Source organism: Schistocerca gregaria, chromosome X (assembly GCF_023897955.1).
Source record: "Schistocerca gregaria isolate iqSchGreg1 chromosome X, iqSchGreg1.2, whole genome shotgun sequence".
Taxonomy (NCBI): Eukaryota; Metazoa; Arthropoda; class Insecta; order Orthoptera; family Acrididae; genus Schistocerca; species Schistocerca gregaria.
This window is the reverse complement of record NC_064931.1, coordinates 849,946,424-849,955,461: the sequence shown is the minus strand read 5'-3', so window position 1 is coordinate 849,955,461 and position 9,038 is coordinate 849,946,424. Positions and strand designations below refer to the sequence as shown.

The 9,038-nt window shown below is 42.7% G+C and overlaps 1 non-coding gene across 1 annotated transcript; it reads right to left on the bottom strand.

Moving 5' to 3' along the window:
* Positions 1-841: 841 nt before the first annotated feature.
* Trnaa-cgc (transfer RNA alanine (anticodon CGC)) lies at positions 842-914 on the bottom strand. Its single transcript has one exon. It is a non-coding gene; the product is annotated as a tRNA-Ala (tRNA).
* Positions 915-9,038: the final 8,124 nt, after the last annotated feature.

Sequence of the window (9,038 nt, the reverse complement as noted above, 5' to 3'; positions counted from 1 at the left end):
TAGGCCACCCTCTTTGCAGCCTTCATTTCTTCCCTGGCTTACCACCAGAGCTCTCGGTATTCTTGCACTGGCTTCCCTTTCTTGTAAAGACTTTAATTTTGTTTTACCTCCAGTCAACCACTGTCTTTGCCATAGTCATACATGTTACTAGAGATTTAAATTTTTCCTCTAACCATTCCTGCTTTATCATTTCACACTTCGTTTTAATCTCATTTTTTGACCTGTATACTCTGCTTGCTTCACTTGTTGTGCTATCAGCTCTAGAGAGTTAGGTTAGTTCCTCTGCTACCTTCAGTATCCTGTCCCTCAAAGCTTCCTTTTCGCCTTCTATTATTTCCATTCCCCTATTTCACATAGTCGTGGCTGACGCTACCTTCGTATCTCTCAACAATATCTTGATCTGTCAACTCGTCATGGTTCGTTCTTCTTAATTTTCTAAATTTTCTGCTTACAGTCCACCACAGCTGCCTTTAAATGTTTTTAATTTAAAATAAGGTTTCGATAACCCCGTCTTATCATTATATATTTATCTGAAATGGGGGTTCCTATTTAGAAAGATACAGTTGATATCCGTTTGACCTATGGCAGTGCCATCTAGCGGGCCAACCATAGCGCTATCTGGTTTCCCCCTTCAAGCTAGACGAGTTTCGTTCTTTGTAGTTTGTTTGGGGGGGGGGGGGGGTTAGTGTTTAACGTCCCGTCGACAACGAGGTCATTAGAGACGGAGCGTAAGCTCGAGTTAGGAAGGATTGGGAAGGAAATCGGCCGTGCCCTTTCAAAGGAGCCATCCCGGCATTTGCCTGAAACGATTTAGGGAAATCACGGAAAACCTAAATCAGGATGGCCGGAGACGGGATTGAACCGTCGTCCTCCCGAATGCGAGTCCAGTGTGCTAACCACTGCACCACCTCGCTCGGTAGTTTGTTTGTTTGACGCTTATTTCGACAGATATTTGGCCCAGTCACTATCAATGGACCACCCTGTATACAAGACAAATAGGAAACTGGGAAGGGTCATAGGAAACACCACTCTAACACAATCATGCGCTGTTTTGTGCCACAGCAGGACAGAGCCAAAGGAAATTATTTTATATAGCTGTAAGCCTCTGGGAACGAAAATGCGGGTCTGACATAGCAGTGTTGAAAAATTATTTGGAAATAAGAGAACACTCCGCAGGTACTGACACGTGTCATTGGATGACCACTTGTGAGAGGCTAGTATTGCCTACTGGAGAAGGGGCGGATGTTACGAGGAAAGACAAGAGGAGCTAAGGTGACTTCATTGGCTGTTAATGAGACAATCACTTCGAATTCTGCTTGCAAAATTGGGTGTCTGAAGTAGCCATTTTCTTTGTATTTTCAACTGTAACGTGATGTAAAGATATCTTTAGGTAGCTTTTCATAGCTCACAAACATCGTTCGACATAGTGGATACATACAATAGCAGTGGCGGACAACACAATGATGCTGTTAAAAAAGCTAAGATGTTCAGTCGGCTTTGGTGTGTATAGGTCGCAATGTACTCACTAAACGTTAGAGTGTGAATGAGTAGGAGGAAGGCAACCTTCTGGCATGCGTAATTTTATAAACTGAAATTTGGGCAATGACTGTCGTCAGTTCGCGGAAATGGAGCAGCGTGCCTATGTCTTGCATCGCCACCAAACTTAGTTAGTTGTAACTGTTTCATGTTCTTGTGATAATCTGTCAGTGAAAAAGGATGTCATTAAACATGTTTATTACATGTGTTTCTCACCTGGTTACAAAATTAAATTACAGTGTCACTATTCCATGACCATTTTGATGTTTTTAGGACCATAATTTAGTGTTAATAAAAAAATCTTTGGGTAACAAATGACATCACAGTTGTCACTGGGCATCGACATGCAGGTTAATTATCTAAAGGTGTAGGCGGTGGGGTATTATATTTTTGCGTTCCCGTGCCAGGATCACGATATCGATTGGAGACTTTTTGCTGTAGTCAGGAATAAAATCTTGCACTTTTAATTTTGAGAAATATTTGTAAAACATTTTACTAACCGTAATACTCATAGGTAAAAGCGAGAAGTGAAATTTTTGACCGTTAAAATTATATTTCCAACGGCGCTGTGGCAGGGGTAATACCGGTTCCCGTCATATCACCGAAGTTAAGCGCTGGATGGGCGTCCATCCGGTCTGCCGAGAGGTGTTGGCAAGCGGTATGCACTCAGCCTTTTTGAGCCACACTGAGGAGCTACTTGTCTGAGAAGTAGCAGCTCCGGTCTCGTAAACTAACAAACGGCCGGGAGAGCGGTGTGCTGACCACGTGCCCCTCCGTATCCGGATCCAGTGACGGCCGTGCTGAGGATGACACGGCGGCAGGCCGGTACTGTTGGGCCTTCGTGGACTCTTCAGGAGGAGTTTAGTTAGCTTTTAAAACTAGATTGCTTTATAATCACATTTCTAGAGACATAAATCCGCTTTAGTCATAGAAAGTTGAAGGATATTTGCTATCTTGATCCACCGACAACGCCTGCGTCAGCGCATTGTCAATGCATGTTCGAACATTACGGAAGCCCAACTACTCGCTGTTGAGAGGATTGTCGTTACACGTATTGCCAAATGCATTGAGGTTGACGGACATCATTTTGAGCATTTATTGCCTTAATGTGGTATTTACAGGTAATCACGCTGTAAGAGCATACGTTATCAGAAATGATAAATTCAGAAAGGTACATGTATCACATTGTAACAACCGAAATAAAGTATTCAAACGTACCTACGATCTGTATTTTAAATTAAAAAACCTACCTGTTACCAACTGTTCGTCAAAAATTGTGAGCCATATATGTTTGTGACTATTACAGCGCCATCTATCACAAAGCGAAAAAAGTGGTCCAACTATTCATACATCTTTACGTTCTACACGAATATGTAAAAAAAATGGGGGTTCCTATTTAAAAAAAACTACGGCAGCGCCATCCAGCGGGCCAACCATAGCGCCATCTGGTTTCCCTCTTCAAGCTAGACAAGTTTCGTTCTTTGTAGTTTTTTCGTTTGACGCTTATTTCGTGAGATACTTGGCCCGATCCCGATCAATGGACCATCCTGTATATGAGGGGCAACCTACAGATTTTTTTGGGACGAGAAAGTTGCAGTCTCACACTTCTTATACACTGAAACACCAAAGAAACTGGTATAAACATGCGTACTCAAATGGAGAGATATGTAAACAGGCAGAAGAATACATGCGTATTCATTCTGCCTGATCACCAGCATCCATTCATGTCCATTGTGCGTTCCGAAGGACTTGGGAAATTTCAGCGGGACAATGCGACACCCCACACGTCCAGAATTGCTGCAGAGTGGCTCCAGTAACTCTCGTCTTGGTTTAAACACTTCCGCCGGCCACCAGACTCCCCAGACAGGAACATTATTGAGCATACATCTGATGCCTTGCAACGTGCTGTTCAGGTAAGGTCACCACATCCTCTTACTATTTTATGGACATCTCTGCAGGTTTTATAGTGTCAGTTCCCTCCAGCACTACTTCAGACATTATTCGAGTCCATGCCACGGCGTGCTCGCGGGGCCCTACACGATATTAGGCCGGTGTACCAGTTTTTTTGGTTCTTCAGTGTAGAAACCTCACACCTTGTCTGCCGTGTTCTGCCGAAATCATAGAGCGATTAGTACCTGTAGCTTTCACAGAGCCTACTTAGTGTTCACCGGTGTATTTCTCTCCCATCGGCAGACTGGTTCCGTCTTCTGTGCATTCTCCCCTAGGCTCATTTTGCCTACCTTCTGGGTCCTATGCTGTGCTTTACATCGCCATATCACAGAAAAACGCCTTAGGAACGTGGGAGTGTCTGTCATCTCGTACAAAATTCCAGTGACTCCTTTGCGGCCAAATAGACGGCTGCGGCGTTACGTGTTGTCCGCATCCTGTCAACTCGCAACAGGGCACACTCGTTCCGTACAGTACACACAACAGCCCGCGGCCACTGCTGTCCTTCCTGGCGTGAGCGTCACCTTTTTAACACCTGCGTTAAGTTAATTGTGCCCTTCGGCCCGCTTTGATCTGCTGTCTGTCTGTGGGACTGCCAGTCCAGCCAAACACAATTCTTAAGAAATAAAACGTCTGTAAGTACTTCATGTATTGCAATCACTACAGGATAATCTGTAATAAAAATAAAGAAATATGCTATTTTGTGATCAAATTAATTTGATCTTCAGGCCAATCTATATAATCTGCATATCAAATGTCGACAATGTGAAAGTCGATGAAACCGTCAGTTTCGCTTCCTTCCAGTGTGACTGGTTCATGTATGTATTATCTAGCAGCCTGAAAATGTCCATCTGCGTGTTATGGCTTTAGTGTTTAGCAAAATTATGCTACTTGAGTTAGTGTGTGTAATGGGCGCATTTTGTTCAAAAATTGCACTGTGGTACTTATTAGTAATTTAGAATAATGCGTTTACTTAAATGTCTTGGAATGAATTGTACGGTATTTGGAGAAAAAATCTGTAAACATTACAGCAAATTGAGTTGTGATGTGGACTGTGCTTACAGAGAATCTCTTGTGTTAAGCGTTATGGTTTATGCATAAACCGTTATACATTAGCCATTAGATCCTAGTCGTTAGAGTTAGGTATTGGCTGATCAAAAATGGTTCAAACGGCTCTGAGCTCTATGAGACTGAATATCTGGGGTCATCAGTCCCCTAGAACTTAGAACTACTTAAACCTAACAAACCTAAGGACATCACACACATCCATGCCCGAGGCAGGATTCGAACCTGCGACCGTAGCAGTCGCGTGCTTCCGGACTGAAGCGCCTATAACCGCTTGTCCACCGCGGCCGGCGTATTGGCTGTTACGTGTATTGTGCTTAGCATGAGTGCCACCACCTGCCTAGGCTTGCGATCGCGCAAAACTGCTTGTGGTCAGCTGATGCGTGAGTGTATGCTCTATGTTACAAAGTATCATCTTGCTATCCACCAACAAATATATTGTTTTCCAAACAAAGTTTTATACTTTTTTATTCAAAGACTGCAATACTTTGACAGAAGAGTCATGGGATCATCTGGCATTCATGTTTCCAGCAGGCGTGGCACAACTGTCACTGATGAGCAGGAGAGCCATCTTTTCTCCGGTTGCACTAGCAGGTCCCAAGAAGAATTACTGGCAGTTCTCAGCCCTGGCTATTACCGAGAAGGTCAGTGCCGACCCAACCCTTCTCAGGTTGCGCCAGCAGGTCGCAACAGGCATGGTATAGCTGTACTGACTCGTCGGTTCACTGATTTCACTGTTTTCGTATGTGGTATGGTGATGTGTGTTGTGATTCCAGTTCATGACAGTTGCAGAGCAATGTTCGTCAGAGACATGGTCGTGGGAACGGGTGACGGCTCTTGATCATACCACATGTGCGATTTTCACAGCAATACAGCACACACGTCTGTGTGACAACATTCTTTTCGTCGTGAAAGATCTCGGTCACACCAGAATAATCGATTTATACAGAAATAACAAAACAACGTAATATTCTTGACAAACTCCTCAGTGATTTTACCACGCATATGTCCTGTAAACAGTAGGACATCCGACAGTGTGATTATTGTAAAAGTGTATAGCCACAGGAGCATGTCGACATGAAACCATCAGTAGTTCAGGTGGCTTTCTGAAACCCTCTGCAAAGCATGCAACATCGCTGATGGATAAGTGGCTCCCTACTACAAACGTGAGAAAGATTGTTAGGTCTTTCAGGTGGCAGTTTTTGTGGAACTGTTAGACAAAAGTAATTTCCTCCCACAAGCAGCTGTGCATGGATATTTAAAACCTAACACCAAAGAAACGTGTTATCTCACCAGAAATAAATTTTTATATATAAAATGTACAACCAAAGAGAAGTGTCATATCACCAGAACTAAATTTAATAAGTTACAGAAGTAACTTACTATCTCCCACAAAACTGACGCTGATCCCCGATGTATGATAATTCTGTAGCAAACAAAATCTCTGTTCTCCATATTTCAGGTGGGTGAGGGAAGCGGCCCTCACTTTTAGTCTCCCCCCCCCCCCCCCTATCACCATCTGCCTACGATCGTAGATATCTCTGAATGCTGATTGTGGGGCAAAGTGGTTAAACACAGGTCTTATTTTTGACGACAGCGTATGAAATTGCCGTGCAGCCTTTCAATTCAGATTTTCAGTGATTTACGTAATTCATTTGAGGCGAATGACGAATTATCTCCTTCGTCAATGCTCGTCAATTTCGCCTCCTTCCCCACCCAAGCGGACCCTGTTCTGCATTTCTAATGACCACGACATTGTGACACGTTGTAAAGGTTATAGCTACTTAACTATTTCGTGTTAGGGGATGATTATTTGACTACAGATATCGACGCTCTCAATAAGAAAATAATGAAATTGTCATTGATGTAATAATCAGATTTAAAATAACGTTAGTTTCACAGTACTTGCAGGCAATGTAAACAGGAGGATAAATATAACAAGTAGCCTCATTTTTTAATATCACACAAACTTTCATAGGCTGGTGATTTAACTTTATTCAATTAAGTGAAGCGAAATTTAGCACGAGCCCCTAATGTAGTAGTTGGCGATCACAGTGCGTAAGTACAATAAAATACAGTCGCTAGAAAACACAGGCATCATTCACGGCTAAAATCAATCATAGTTAACGACAAATGGATGGTGGTGAAGTCGACACATAATGCAATAATCTTAAATGATTAAGAGTGAAAACATAATGTAAGTCCCCTCTCACAAACTGAGTTAAATGTGACACTCAGTGCTAATATCTCAAAGACCAAATTGACTTCGCTCGCAAAGATACACGTCTTCCTGAGCAATTAGCATAAATAAAAGGGAGTTCAGGCCTGTGAAGAATATCTCTAAATCCGAAATGAAATGTCGTAAAATACGAGGGTTGTTCGGAAAGTAAGGAACGATCGGTCGCGAAATGGAAACCACAGTGAAAATAGAAACTGTTTCCTTTGCACATTTAGCTACACCTTCCAGGTAGATCTCTACATAATCGCCGCTCTGACTTCGACATTTGTCGGAGATTTATAAAAAATTTCCAACACCATCGTGTGCTTTCCGATAATTGTTTACGCGGGTCTCTAGTGCATAGCCTTCGACCAAATGTTGTCCGATTCGCAGAACGAGCCAATTAGAGCTGTGTTGTGGGTGATCTACATCTACATACATACTCAGCAATCCACCATACGGTGCGTGGCGGAGGGTACCTGGTGTCACAAATAGCATCTTCTCTCCCTGTTCCACTCCCAAACAGAACGAGGGAAAAATAACTGCGTATATGCCTCTGTACGAGCCCTTATCTCTCTTATCTTTGTAGTCTTTCCGCGAAATATAAGTTGGCATCAGTAAAATTGTACTGTAGTCAGCTCAAATGTTGGTTCCCTGAATTTCCCCAGTAGCGATTCGCGAAAAGAACGCCTCCTTTCCTCCTGAGACCCCCATCAGAATTCCTGAAGCATTTCCGTAACACTCGCCTGATGATCAAACCTACAGTAAAAAATCTAGCAGCCCGCCTCTGAATTGCTTCTATGTCCTCCCTCAATGCTCGTACCTTAGTTTGGAGTCTGCAGTGGGGCACCGAGTCAAACGCTTTCCGGAAGTCAAGGAATATGGCAGCCATCTTATACCCTTCATCCATGGTTCGCAAGATATCATGTGAAAAAAGGGCGAGTTGCGTTTGCAGGAGCGATGCTTTCTAAAGCTGTGCTGATGCATGGACAGCAACTTTTCTGTCTCAAGGAAATTCATTATATTCGAAATGAGAATATGTTCAAGAATCCTGCAACAAACCGATGTTAAGGATATTGGTCTGTAATTTTGAGGATCCGTCCTTCTACCCTTCTTATGTACAGGTGTCACCTGCGCTTTTTTACAGTTGCTCGGGACGTTGCTAGAACACTTCCCGCCGAAAAGGCTGTAGGAGCATCTTCACTGCCCCTGCAGGGTGCAGCTGAAAACTGCCATGAAGAAGGAAGTGCGTGACAGTCGTGTTGCGTGGGCTGCATTCATTAAGGCGAAGCCTCTCAGCGGACCCTCCTACTTGGACAGAGACATTGTTTTTCTAGGCACCTTTACTCACCCACAGTGGGCTCATAACTGAAAGGAGCGTCTTGATGCGATCGACTAGCATACTAGAGACACTGCCCAAAACGTCTGTGAAAATCCTTGCAGGTTTTCTCAGTGGTTTCCATTTCGCGACAGATCGTTCCTCACTTTCCAAATAGCCCTTGTATTTCAAGGTGTCGCGATCAAGAATGCGAAACCCTTTATCACTGACAACTGTGCATCCACTCATACTAGCACATACCTTGCCTGTACCAAATCGACACAAGCAATACGGAAGTGAAAGGTGGCCACTGTGCTAAAAGCCCTCAGCGCCCCCCTTGACAAGAAATACAAGCCTCTATGTCACTTTATTACTTCATGCTGTCATCAGCCTCCTTTACAACAGTTTATATTCAACTGCAATTAATCTGATTGTGCCATTAAATGCGCCCTAAACATCCGATCAAAACTGACATCTTGAACTTAATTCTACCTGTAGTAGTTTACTCACAAATTAATTTTAAGGAATCGTAAATTTCAGCAACAGTACTAAAAATAGCTCATTATTTCTATGCCTTCACTAATTACAGTGCAGTTATGTGTGTCGGCTTTATGTTACAGGAATTTGTTTGCCCGTTTTAATGCCGTTACCAAAATTAATGTACCTCTGATCAGTTTCGAACTATGGGCAATTGTATTAAATTTATAAAGAAATAATAAAATATGACAATTAAAAGTATAAACATTACCAATTAAATAATTCAGGATATGTACAATCATTTCTACTAATAAATACTGCCTCGCCATATGTGTAGCTGTCGTGGATAAAATGATGAACTTATTTTAATCAAAAGTTCAGTGAATAGTCTCTCAGAGGTTAATTATCTACGTTATGAAACATATGAAGAGCGTAGTCGATGCACATTGATGAGTGTTACAAATTGATAACTTGTTC